The sequence below is a fragment of the Mauremys reevesii genome, linkage group 1 (genome assembly GCF_016161935.1).
Source record: "Mauremys reevesii isolate NIE-2019 linkage group 1, ASM1616193v1, whole genome shotgun sequence".
NCBI classification, from domain to species: domain Eukaryota; kingdom Metazoa; phylum Chordata; order Testudines; family Geoemydidae; genus Mauremys; species Mauremys reevesii.
In genome coordinates, this window is record NC_052623.1 from 23,194,157 (window position 1) to 23,207,283 (window position 13,127).

Below are 13,127 nucleotides of genomic sequence, written 5' to 3' on the forward strand. Positions count from 1 at the left end.
CTGGAAACTAGGGATAGAGGCAGGTGGCATGAAAGAAGTATGCAGAATCCTTTCATGCAAGGATTGCTTTATTCTTACATGTTTGGGGTACTCTGATAGTGCCACATATACCTTGACAGACAAATTGGAATACAGAAGATTCATGTTTCTCTAGTGTGAAATCCCTCCTTTGCAGAAGTGACTTAATCCAAAATTTTAGCAAGGGTCAAACTATAAAATGTTTTGTATCCAGGGCATCTTCTGTTAACACTGAAGAGGTTGAAGAGTTCCTAAAAGTAAAAAGCAGTTTGAACTTCCACAATTCAAAGGTCTTCAACATACATAATCAAGAAGACAGATGCTTTATTCTTAATTGGATAGTATGGATTCTTTTTTTCTTATCTCTATTACTGGAAAGTGCTACGAGTGGATTTTCCAGAATGGTGCTATAAAAATAAAGATTGATTGATTAATTCTATACCTACAGCTAGGAAATGTCTTCCAGGAATGTTTAGAGGAAATGAACAGTGCTCTACAACTAGAGCCAGTTCAACATATGCATATGTAGGATGAAACTTGACAGGGAGCTGCTACTTTCAGTGGTATAATTGTTCATGTTTTCCTTACTAATTTCTTCCCATGATCCTGAACTGGTTGATGATGACCGTATTAGCATTGCAAGATGTCTTAGTGAGACTGCTTACTTACCCTGCTAATGCTCTGCATTTGCTATTGCAGAAAAAGTCAGATATACAGGATACACACACGTGTGAATGAATCAAAAATAAGACTGTGGAAAAATATCTAAGTAGGCACATTAGGCATCACAACTCTGACAAATCAGGCTGCTCATATGGAGTTCAGCTGAAAAAGCTGTTTAAAAAATAGGTCAGTGTAAATTATTCTCTGCCTGGCATGGCAAGTTGCTTTTGTTACTAATATTGCATCTCTGTATTTTAACCCTTTCATCGATCTGTTTTACTATATTTGGTTATATCACATGTAAATATAACCAGTAAATTTCTCAAGAACAGGAAGCAATTTTACTAACTTATTTCACAGTTGCAGTTCAGTTATAAATGATCATTATAGAGAATTGCAAACTGATTTTAATGCAAAGAGATTTTCAAGATGCCATCTCTCTTGTCCTTATAAGGCTTTGCCACCAGTTTAGATATCTAGATTCAGTCTTGCTTGTGTGCTATAATGCATATAGTTATTCTAAATATTTACTATGCATGAAGGAATATTCATTGGAATTTACATTGAACACCAAAATAAATTAAAAAAATCAGTCCCATGGGCTTGCCATATAAGCAATATAATATTCATTAAATACAACTCACAGACATAGTAAAGTAACATACTGAACTGTTGTTTCTTCAGTGTATTTCTCTCTATACAGTAAAACACTTTCCTTGTCATGTTTATTGATACAGGGAATAAAAGTATAAGAACCAAGATTCACTTTTGCTATGACATTATTTCATGGTTAGTTAAGAATGTGATGGGCACTGAAAAAGCAGCCTAACATAAACAGCCACCTACCAAAATAAATAAATAAATAAATAAAAATCAATGTAATCAATCTTCAGCTTTGCATAATACAGTTCCCTTCCCCATCTTCATAAAATGATGTATTTTTTTTCCTGCCATTGTTTGTTTGTTTTTCCTGGTAGCTCTGCAGATGGATGGATGCAAAATGCACTGTAGTCAGGGTTTTTTATTTCCCCTTATATGATGAAATGTGAGAACTTTAAATTGAGGCCTGTCAGTATGGGCAAAAAGAAATCAACAATCACTGTCCCTGGTGTTATTGTTTGCAATTCTTTCTGTTATTTTGGGCCTCCAGGACAACATACCTTAATGCAATTATTGAAAACTGTGTTACTGATTAGGCAAGCAGGCACAGGTGACCTTAGGTGCTGGAACTAGGGGTACTGGGAGTGCTGCAACACCCCCTGGCTTGAAGTGGATTCCATCCTATACAGTGTTTGCTCTCAGCAGCCCCGGTACACAAATTGTTCCAGAACCCCTGCAGGTGATGTGAATGGAAAGATTTACTCTCTGACATCATTAGACTTGTAGATACTTCTGACAACTTAGAGGTGGACACCTGTATGACATCAAACTCAGTTTAAATTATCTTTCACATTGTTTGTAAGGAGCAGTAGACTAATGATATTGAAGTTTTGCACTGTGAAGGCATTACAAACATGTCTGGAGGTGCCCCATTGAGAACAGCTGTAGAAGAAATGTAAAAAATTGGAGTTTAAAAATTATTTAAATAAATTATGCTAATGCTGTGTGGAGAACACTGCCCACCATGCCGATCAGCTCCCCTGTCTGTATTCATCTGTTGTCTCTAGTCTCATTTTTAGATTGTAAGCTCTTCAGGGCAGGAATTTTCCTTTTGCTATGTGTTCGTTCAGTGCCTAGCACAGGGGTGGGCAAATTTTTGGCCAGACGGCCACATGTGGGTATGGAAATTGTATGGTGGGCCATGAATGCTCATAAAATTGGGGGATTAGGGTGTGGGAGGGGGTGGGGGCTCTGGCTGGGGGTGCGGGCTTTGGGGTGGGGCTGGGGATGAGGGGTTGGGGGTACAGGAGGGTGCTCCAGGCTGGGACCAAGGGGTTTGGAGGATGGGAGGGGGGTCAGGGTTGGGGTGGGGGTTGTAGGAAGGGGTCAGAGGTGCAGGCTCCGGGCAGTGCTTACCTCAAGCAGCTCCTGGAAGCAGCAGCATGTCCCTCCTCCAGCTCCTATGCAGAGGCATGGCCAAGCGGCTCTGCGCGCTGCCCTGTCCACAGGCACTGCCCCTGCAGCTCCCATTGGCCATGGTTCCTGGCCAATGGGAACTATGGGGTTCATGCTACACATAGGAGTCGCAGGCGGGGCATGCCACTGCTTCCGGGAGCCATGCGGAGCCATGGCACGCATGGAGAGGGGCAAGCCTCTGACTCTGCTTCCTGGCGGGAGCTCAAGTGCCAGATTAAAATGTCTGAAGGGCTGGATGCGGCCCCGGGACATAGTTTGCCCACCCCTGCCCTAGCACAATGGGGTCTTGGTCCACAAGTGGGACTCCTGAGTGCTATAGTAACATTACTATTACTCACAGAAAACATTTATACTACACACCACTTGTGGCAGCATATAGGGTATGTGTAGCTACACACTGTCATGTAAAGCAGGCGTCTACACTGCAGTGTGTAGCGACACATGTCAGTGAAGGTCTCTGGCAACGGGGCAGGCAGCAGGGACTGGCCCCACTGACACAGCCTTTCCCTGGCTGCCTCCGCCCTGCCAGAGACATTTCCTGTGGTGACAAAAGGCTTTGGTAAGGGAAGGCAGCAGGGAAAGGCTGTGCTAAGGGAATGCTGCCCACCCCCTGCCAGAGCTTTTGCCAGCTGCTAGAGTCTTTTCCTGTGGAGGGGAAAGGCTTCAGCAGCCAGAAGGCAGCAGGAGATTAGACTGCTAAAAACAGCAGTGTAGAGGGGAGGCACAACCTGGGCAGGTAGACAGCATGTGGGGTATGTACTCACATACAGACCCACACCCTACAGGCATGTCTTATTCCCCAGGATGGTCTTTTGGCACCCTTTGGGGTTGGGTGGACGTGTGTGTGTGTGTGTGTGTGTGTGTGTGTGTGTGTGTGTGCACGCGCGTGGGGCATAGCTCCTTGTACAGTGACCCCTCCCCCCACGGCAACGGGGGCAGGAAGCGGGGGGAGGGATGTGTGGAGCTTCCTGCAGCCGGAGGAGGCTCCCAGAGGTGGGTCTGACCCGGCCCCAGGAGCAGTCCACGCCGGGGAAGAGGAAGTCCCATCCCTCCCCAGCCCAGAAGGGACTAGCTGCTGGAACGGGACACTAGTGCTTGGGAGTTAAAAGGGCCTTGGGCTGGCTGTGTGGTGGGGGGAGGGTGGGGGAGTTGACCATGGTGCCTCCCTCACCACAGTGCCCTGGGCAGTTGCCCACCTGTAAGGCCGGCCCTGCTTATTCCACTTGCCTAAGCTGTGTCACATGATCCCCGTATATTTTCACTGGTTGTACTGCGTGCCTTCTTCTGACATGTGTTACAGAAATAGTGTAAGGCAATGGTTCCCAAGCTTCTTACTAAGGCAACCCACCACAGGGATTGTGTCTTTTTTTGTGACCCGCCATTACATACATTCACTCTCCACCTCAGCACCACAACCCTAATCCCAGCTCAGTGTGGAGGGGTGGTCCTGACTGTGTGTGGGTGGATGCAGGGAGGATGTCAGAGAGCAAACCGGCACCACACTCACCCTGCACGGTGGCTCCTATCCAGCTTTCCGCTCCAGGCATTGCTATGTGATGGACGGGGTTGCATTGCCCCTCGGGTCTGGCCTAGGCATTCCTTCATCAGGACAGCAGAGTGACTGGGACAAACCTGAGCGGCGTTGCAACTGTGTACCAGGTCCCAACAGCAGGGGTGGGGAGCCAGGCCCAGCCCTGAATGTCAGGAGCTGACATGGCAGAGTGAGTGCAGGACAGGCTTGCTGTCCACTCCCCTCTCCTCCAACATCCCCTCCCCGGAGCCACCCCTCTGCCCTGAGTCAGGAGATGTACGTTTGCCTAGACCAGGGCCCAGAGATGGGTTAATCTGGTGGCCCTGGGCACGGCAATTTATCTGGAACCTTCCCACAACCCACTGGTGGGCTGGGTCCTACCATTTGGGAAACCCTTGTCTAAAGCCAACACTGCATGATATCAAGCACTTGAGCCCATTATCAAACAGAAGTTGTATTCTTCTCTGTCCCACAAATACCTTTGGAAGCAGCAAGGCCTTCTGAAATCTGTATTTGTCAAACTGAAGTCAGATACTCTTTGTGATCGCATAACTATTTTAAAGCCTAAAGAAATCCAGAAATCAAAGGAGCTGAGAAGAAGCAGCCCTTTGAAGAGAGGGAAAAGCAGACCTATAAGCCATTACTGTCTAACAAACTATATTTATGAACAGCATTGTAACTAATGTCTCCTGTTAACTGCAGCCATCACCTTCGACTGTCAAATCACAGAGACACAAGAAAACAAATAGGCCTTAAAACCTGATTTTCTATCAGACAGTAATAGCATTAGCCACCTTTAAGCATTCTCTCTTCCACAGTATATGACTCAGTGCATACTTTTAACTAGTATTAAAACAAAATTTCTCCAATTTGTGTTGCCCCTGTCCCAGGAGAGGTAAGGACTGCAATTTTTCAAGCTGTAATAGGCTTTGATACTGCTGGAATTTAGAACTACACCAAGGTCCCATACTCCTTGAACCATGGCTCAGTCGTCCCAAAGAGGATAAGGAATAAACAGGCATGGAGAGTTATCCTGTCATCCTTATAGCTGTCCCTTCACTAACTGCAATGTGACAGACTGAAGTTTCTTGAGCTTCATCCTTGCAGCCAAATCCTAGTGTTGCCAACTTTCATGATCTTATTGCAAGTCTCACATTATTTGATGTTTTTCTTAAAGCTCTTGCTCCTGGAGTCATGTGATTATTTGAGAACCTCAGGTTTCATTTATAAAAGGCATTTCTACATCTTATGGTTATGGAGGTAAGCTGTAAAATGAACCAGACTAAAAAAACAAGTTTAAATTTAAAGAACCCCAAATGTATCATTTAAAAAGATCTGAGTTTTTGGGGACCTGACTCATGATTTTTGAATGCTTGAGATTATTGACAATACTGAAATCCAGACCCAATGTAATGTGTGTAGCTAACTCTGTCACAGAAATAGAGGGGCGTAGCAGAACTGGCAGGAGTAGAGCTTTGTAGACTGAACCACCTCAACCATGTGTTACAACTCTCTGTAGAGGCTATTCCTGCCAGGGTCACGAGATGTATAAGCACTAAAACAAGCTGACCATGCATCCATACTTCAGGCTGTGTCCCAGAATAACCTAACCCATGACACTTACAGACTCAAGGGGTGTAGCACAAAAAGTGTACTTCAACTGGTTCTCTCCTTTATTCCATTGCATATAATACGATTCCTGAATTTGGTCCCAGATATTTATTAGACTATTTCATCCTCCATATTTATTAGAATTGGAAAACTATGATTGTGATGAGATCATCAAAATTAAGGATTAAGAGACTAAACCACAGCAAAAGTTTGTTAGAAGTACAGTAAGGAGGCTCTTTTGAACTACAGATATAAAGGTAAAATGAATAAGAATAAAGCACATCTGTGTACAATATTTTTTTTCTGACCTGTTCATTTAAAATCTAAGAATATTGGCAGCATTGTACCAAAAAAAACAAACAAAAAAACCCACCAGAGTGACTTGGTATAATATGAGAAGGGTTGCATATGTTTGGAGTACCAAATACCAATTAATATAATGGAGAAAAATAGTTTCCTTCTAAATACAGTGCTACTATAGTACAAAGAAATAATAATAATGGCAATGGTAGAAATTGTATTAGTGCCCGAACACTACAAATTCATCAACGAGCCAGACTTGTGGTCCTGAAACGCATTCTGATTCTGTCACACCCACCGTATATAAGCAATGTGTGTGTGTGTTAATAGTCCTACAGCATGATAATTTCCTTGCCATAACTAAAGTCATGATTTCTGATAAAAGCCCTGAAATTTCACAAAGATTTACTTTTCCCATTGACTTCAGAGAGATTTGAGGACATGTATAAAGTTAAGCACATGCTTAAGTGCTTTGCTGAACAGAGGTGAACTTAAACATGCACTTAAATACTTTGCTCAACATAGGCCTTTCCTAAAACAAGACATTCACTCCCCTCTTCTCCCTAAAAGGGAGTGTCACCAGCTGCAAAAAACCTTCTAGGATATCCCGATTCTTCTTTAGAGCACCTGCTAAGAGCTAGTGGAAGAGGCAACATATACTCTCACCTTCATTGACAGGAAGGCTATTGGATTTATATACTGCAATATGAGTTTGTACAATCCCAAGGTGAGCTTTTCTAATGCACACAAGCACCACCACTGTCTCCAGTGTGTTCAGTCTCATCTAAATGCTGGGGTGAGCAGGGCCATGACCTGTCTCCTTCACCACCCTCTTTTGGGACCTGGTTATGCTCACAGAGGTGTGTGGACAGCAGTCTCATCAATTCCCTGAACATGTGGGCTGTAAATGTTGCCGGCCCTTATGTGGGCCGTGCAAGATTGGATGAGGTTCCTTATGCCTTCTCTTCTTTACATCCATGCAAGAGTACACCACAACTTAACCCTCAAATAATATAAATGTCAGAAGAGAGACAATAGTATTGCTGTGCATCACCTAAATCTGTGCTAAGTGATTTATACATATGTTAAGACACAATCCTGCCCCAAAGAGCTTACAATTTAGACAGACAAAATACAGACAAAGGATGAAGATGATGAGTGGTGTAACAAGCTTTTTGTTGGTATATATCAAACACCCCAAAATGTGGGGCTCTTCAGTTCACTCATGTGTTGGAGGCAGTTTTAAGGGGCAGAGATTCTTGTTAAAATTCTTCTACTCACTGGATGGAGGGTTGGGACATTTCCCAGCCAGGGAAGGGTAGAAGAAATATTTAAGAGAGATCAGTCTGTCTAGTTTATCCAAAAGAAAAATAAAGAGGCAACTTCATATAGTGTATGAGTACTTCGGGGAAGAAAATACCAGGTATTAATGGGCTCTTTAATCTAGCAGAGAAAGGCATAACAAGAAACAACAGCTGAAAGTTGAAGCCAGATAAATTAAGATCAGAAATAGGCACCCATTTTTAACAGTGAGGGTGATGAATCACTGGAACAAACTACTAGAGAAGTGGTGGATTCTTCAGCTTAATGTCTTCAGCTCAAGGCAGGATGACTTTCTGGAAGACATGCATTAGCCACACAAGTTATAGGGCTCAATACAGGTGTAAACCAGGTGAAATTTAAAGACTTGTGTTATACAGAAGGTCAGATCATATGATCAAATGGCCTTAAATTCTATGAATCTGCAAAGGTTTTATTCCAGTTCTTTGTATATGGCTACATCAGTCCACCCACGAGAACTAATAAAGATACTTTTGAAGCACAAAAATTGTTGTTTTTAAAATGGATCAGATTGCACCAAATGGCAGATGTTTCCATAAAACAAATTCCTGGGAGAGGACACCTCTGTCTCGCTTACAAGGACTTGCTTCCTAAGCTCTTACTCAGATCACACTAGCTGACGACAGCTCTGTTTGGTATAATTTTCAGGAATCAAAATTTCTGTATAAGCTTGTCTCCTTCTGCCTTGGTTAGGAAAAAACATTTTCTTTGGTTTAAGTGGAAAACCAATTAATAGATTTTCCACTCTCTCACCTTTCACCCCTCTGAGTATATGCAGGTCAAAACATCCACTTGTGCCTTTTAGCAAATATTCTCCAATAAAGACAAGCTTATTTTATTATGCATAAGATGCACTGGGAGTGATTCTACTTTTATTTATATCTTGTGACAAGTCAGCCCTTGCACACATGCATACAACACCCACTGAAATCAATGGGAGTTGTGAAAGATCTGTATTGTTAATGCTGGTTTACCTCATCTTGTGATTATTTGGAGTACACTGATTTCCCCTCCCCCTTCCCCTCTTTGAGCTTTAATGGAGAAAAAAAGCCGTGCATCATAAACTGCATTAGCTACCAGGTCTCAGGGTTACTAGAAGCCTGGAACGAATACACAGACTCAATAAATCATGAATACCTTCATTTGTATGTGGCTGGATGTCTTCTGATAACTAAACAATACCCAGATACCCTGTATCAAATATGCACAGAGTGTTGTGTAAATCTTCTATTGTGGACATTCAAACATTCTAGAACCAAACTAAAAACATCTGTATGAGGACATTAAACTGCTACCCAAGAGCAATATGCTGTCATTCTTTAAAACCAGTGGGTCTCATACTGCACTTGATTTTACTGATATAAATCCACTGAATCAATGGTACACTAGTGTAAAATTTACCAAATAAGGCCCAACAACTTCTGAAAACCATCTAAGTGGAATCAGCATTTCAGTTTTATGAATTCTCTCTCACGCCAATGCTACCTAACCTTCTGCTCACTAATACGTTGACATGGGAACATCATTTGAAATTGTAGAAGTGTAGTTTTATTGAGAGAGAGAGAGATGGGCTGCTGTGTTACATCTTTTATACAATCTGTCAAGTTGCATCAAATCAACTCAAGTTATATGTTAAGATGTAATAAAATGTGACCAATGCAATCAAGTGCAATAACATAACATGTTAGCAAAAGAGTATTCCTGACAATTGTGAGTAAGGAAACTGCAAGTTAGGCACCCCAAAGCTTAAAGGAATTACTTTCTTTGTTCTGTATGTACTTGTAGAAGAAAGCTCACTCCATGACAATTTTTTTGACTGTACTAGGTAAGACTTTGAAGGTCACATGCAGGACAGCAACCATTAATAGGATGAAGGAGATAAAAGATTCTGTGACATGGAAGGTCACCACTGCTTTGCCCCAACCTCAGAGCTGGGAAGGCTAATTTGTGAATGATGAACCAGGTATCCCTAACCTGAACATCAGGAAATCTAGTGAAGCATTTGGGTTTCCTGGCAATAGGGTCTGAGGCATTGAATACAATATTCCATGAAAGAATACCTTAACTGAGGGAAGTATAAAACCAACATGGCACAGTGCATAAGGTACTATTGCCCGTTCACTAGCTGAGGACCATGTCACATGTCAGATTCCCCGGGTCCCCTGCTGATGGGAATTCCAGTGAAGGAATGCCATATATAGCAGCACTCCTGTAACAAATCCACATGTTGCAGACAACCAACTCAATTACTAAATGAATCATATAGACACAAACACCTGGGAAGCCTGGGTTAGAACCCTTACTCTTTCAGCTCCAACAATGCAAGCCTATAAGAACAGAGATATAGGAGAGCTCTCGCAGCTGGCAATAGCCATACAGCTCATTTTCTCTGTGTGCCAACAAAGATCATACTTAACCCAATATATTACACTGACTCTCCCTTAATCTCCATGATTGTGTAAAATAAACAGAATCACAAACCATACATAGCACTAGAAGCTGGTGGCACCTTGTTAGATGCTGAACTCCAATCCTATTACACATCTGATGAGGACAGTGCTTGAAGGATTTACCAAGGAAGAGAGAAGCAAGAAGCTAATCACTGGAAGATCTCTATGGAGACTCTGTCCCAGCCCCTTACTCTGTTATTATCTTACTCACGTGTAGCCGTGTATTAGGATTTCTTCAGCACAAGCTGCCACAGGCTGGTTAGATTTTTAGGGTAAAGCAGCCCCATGCAGTACATACTGGTGGTAAACTCAATATGTAATGCAGAACAGCTTGTTTAGTTCTAGGAACTAGACCTGAATCTATGTTTAACTTAAATTTAAGCACCGTACTTTATTCAGTGTTGCTTATAGTTGGGATTTTCAAAAGAGCTTAAGGGAATTAGGCACTCAACTCCCATTGAATTTCACTGGACTTAGGTGCTTAACTCCTTATAGATAAGAGCCTTTGAAAACCCCAGCCTATATCTTTACACTTATGACCCTCTCACTGCTGAATCAAGTGCATATTTTCACTTTGAACCACAGGCATTACCTATGCAACTCCAATACATTTCAGAAAATGCACCTTGGTTAAGAAATATATTAATCCCAAAACATGTCCAAAAATTACTCGGATGAGTAAAATTTTCAAAAGCTCCTTAGTCATTTACAATCTTAAATCCCACTGAAAAATCAGTGGGACTTTGGCTCCCAAGTTACCTAAATCCCAATGACTTTTAATGGGAATTAGAGTACTATGTCAGGTAGACTTTTTCCAATTTTTACCCATTGTGGAGAGTTCAAAATCTCAATTTGGATCCTAGGCCTTAAAATTCCTTCAGGATAAATTCATTGAAATAACACACATCTGCTGCACAAAAAACAATCCCTTCCTAGAGGGCTGGTAGAATTTTAAGGGTCTAGGCCTCCACTTCTCAAACAAAGCCAAGACAGGCCACAGGGGCTATTATGTCAAAATAAGATGCTGTAACCAGAATCTTTACAGCATTCAGAATTCAAACAATTGCCTCTGGTTTCGAAATGAAGCATGACATAGCCTAAGAGAATGAGCAAAAAGCGGTAACCGCAAGCATCATATCTTCCATCACAAAAAGCTGTAGACCCCAAGATTATACAAACATTAAAGAGTCAGTCATTTCTTTACCTTAATTACAGGTTTTCGTCAGTGTCCAAGAAGCACAGAGCAAACCATATGTCAGTGTGATGAAATGTATCCATCCTAGGAAGGAAAAAACAAAAAAAAATGAAAATTTAAAGATACAGTTCATTTTGTACCATATTAAAGTTAAAATCCATGACAAATGTCCACATCCAATTCAGAAAAAAACAGAACAGAACCACCCACACCATTATAGGAACATTTTAAGATCGTATTACTTATGCATAGACCACCGTCACATGCACCATGGAGTTATTTTGTTAGCACTGTTTTAAGAGGACATCAGAAATGTACTTGTTTTCTATTTTAGTCTGTGTAATTTTTCTTTATTTGATATATAGAAGGATTTCTTAACCCCTTTAAAAAGAAGTTATACAAACTGGGCAGATGCTTTTATACGTACATACCAACACCCACAAAATTATTATGACCATTATTTTAATTATTATTATTTGTATTATCACAGTGCCTAGGAGCCCCAATAGTGGCCCAGGACCCACTGTGCTAGGCACTGAATAAACAGTCCCTATAGCAAAGGTCTCTCAAGATAGTCTGCTCTAGGCAAAACTTCACTGTGTCTCCCCTCTCCTACAACAGTGGTTCTCAACCAGGGGTGTGGTGGGTGAGCCATACTTCCAGGGGAAGCACGGCAAGCCTTCAGATAGTTTGGTGGTAATGCTAGAGTGCGGGAGAGCCAAGCACCAAGCCGCAGCACCTCTTACTCAGCCGTGGCCTGGGTGTCAGTCTGTCATGAAGGGGGAATGGCGTGAGAAGCCAGGCCAAATTTGAGTAATTGGCTTTGTGAGCTGGCACAAAGGGTCTCTGCCATAGGTGGCAGATAGCTAGAGCTGGAGGGGGCTCAACCCCACCCCAAATCTCAGCCATCCCACCCCTCCTCACCCTACCTCCTTTAGCCCTGGCATCAGCACCCAGCTTCAGTTTGGAACGTTATGTGGGGTTGGTGACATTTCTCCCCCTGCCCCATCTTGTCTAGTTGGAGTAGTCAGATGGCTAACTCCTCCCTCATTGAACAAATCTGCGAGTGTTGGGGCAGGGAGCTGGGCCCCACGCTGCGGGGCAGGAGATGTGGCTGCAGGGTGAACCCACTCTCCAACATCCCTCCCCACCACAAGCCTCTCCCCTACACTGGATACAGAAAGTGACCTCCCCTCCCCCCGCTGGAGATCAGGACCTGACAGCTTGACTCAGCCTTTATTTTTACCAATCGTCTGTGGTCGCAGCTCCACTCAGGTTTGGCCCAGCCACCAGTTGGTTATGACAGAGGGGCGGCCAGGCCAAATCTGAGCGAGTGGTGTGACCTGCTGTAATCCACACACCTTCTAGGTGTGCTGTTGTGTCCCATCTACTGGCACTGAGACCATTTAGAGAGATCAAATGAGTCTACTCTACAGCCTTAGCTAACAGCCAGTTGGCTTTTAACTCATGCAGTAGAGGCTCATGCTTTAAGCTCCAGAGGCCCCTGGTTCGACCCCTCCTGACGACATCCGGGCTCTGTCAGCCTTACACTGGCACACAGTTGCAGAACCATTCAGGTTTGGCTTGGCCGCCCTACAGCCCTAGGCAGAATGTGCACCCTGAGACAACAACTGCCTAGTTTGCCTATAGCTAGAGTGGCCCCACACCAATGTACAATTTACAATGTAACAGATTTAGACCAATCCAAAAATTCCACTCACTCAAGGAACTGAATCCTCCTCCTCCTCAGATAAATATTTAAAAGGGGAGACAGGGGAGGGGGCATGTGGAGGGAAACTCTGAATCAAAGCTCTTTCAAGACTTAAGTCTCCCAATGTCATCACAATCATCAGGGATAATTTAACTTAGTAGTCTAGAGGGCACTTGACCTGGGAGAGAGGCTGATTCTTCATTGTCCTGCTTCTTGTCAGTCATTTATACC

The 13,127-nt window shown here is 43.0% G+C and overlaps 1 long non-coding RNA gene across 6 annotated transcripts in view; it reads right to left on the reverse strand.

Moving 5' to 3' along the window:
* LOC120383867 overlaps positions 1–13,127 on the reverse strand; it is a 605,485-nt gene that overhangs the window by 251,298 nt on the left and 341,060 nt on the right. For all 6 annotated transcript variants that reach the window (XR_005588607.1, XR_005588572.1, XR_005588565.1 and 3 more), the window contains one exon: positions 11,195–11,269. This is a non-coding gene — a long non-coding RNA (uncharacterized LOC120383867). The remainder of the gene's footprint in view (positions 1–11,194; positions 11,270–13,127) is intronic.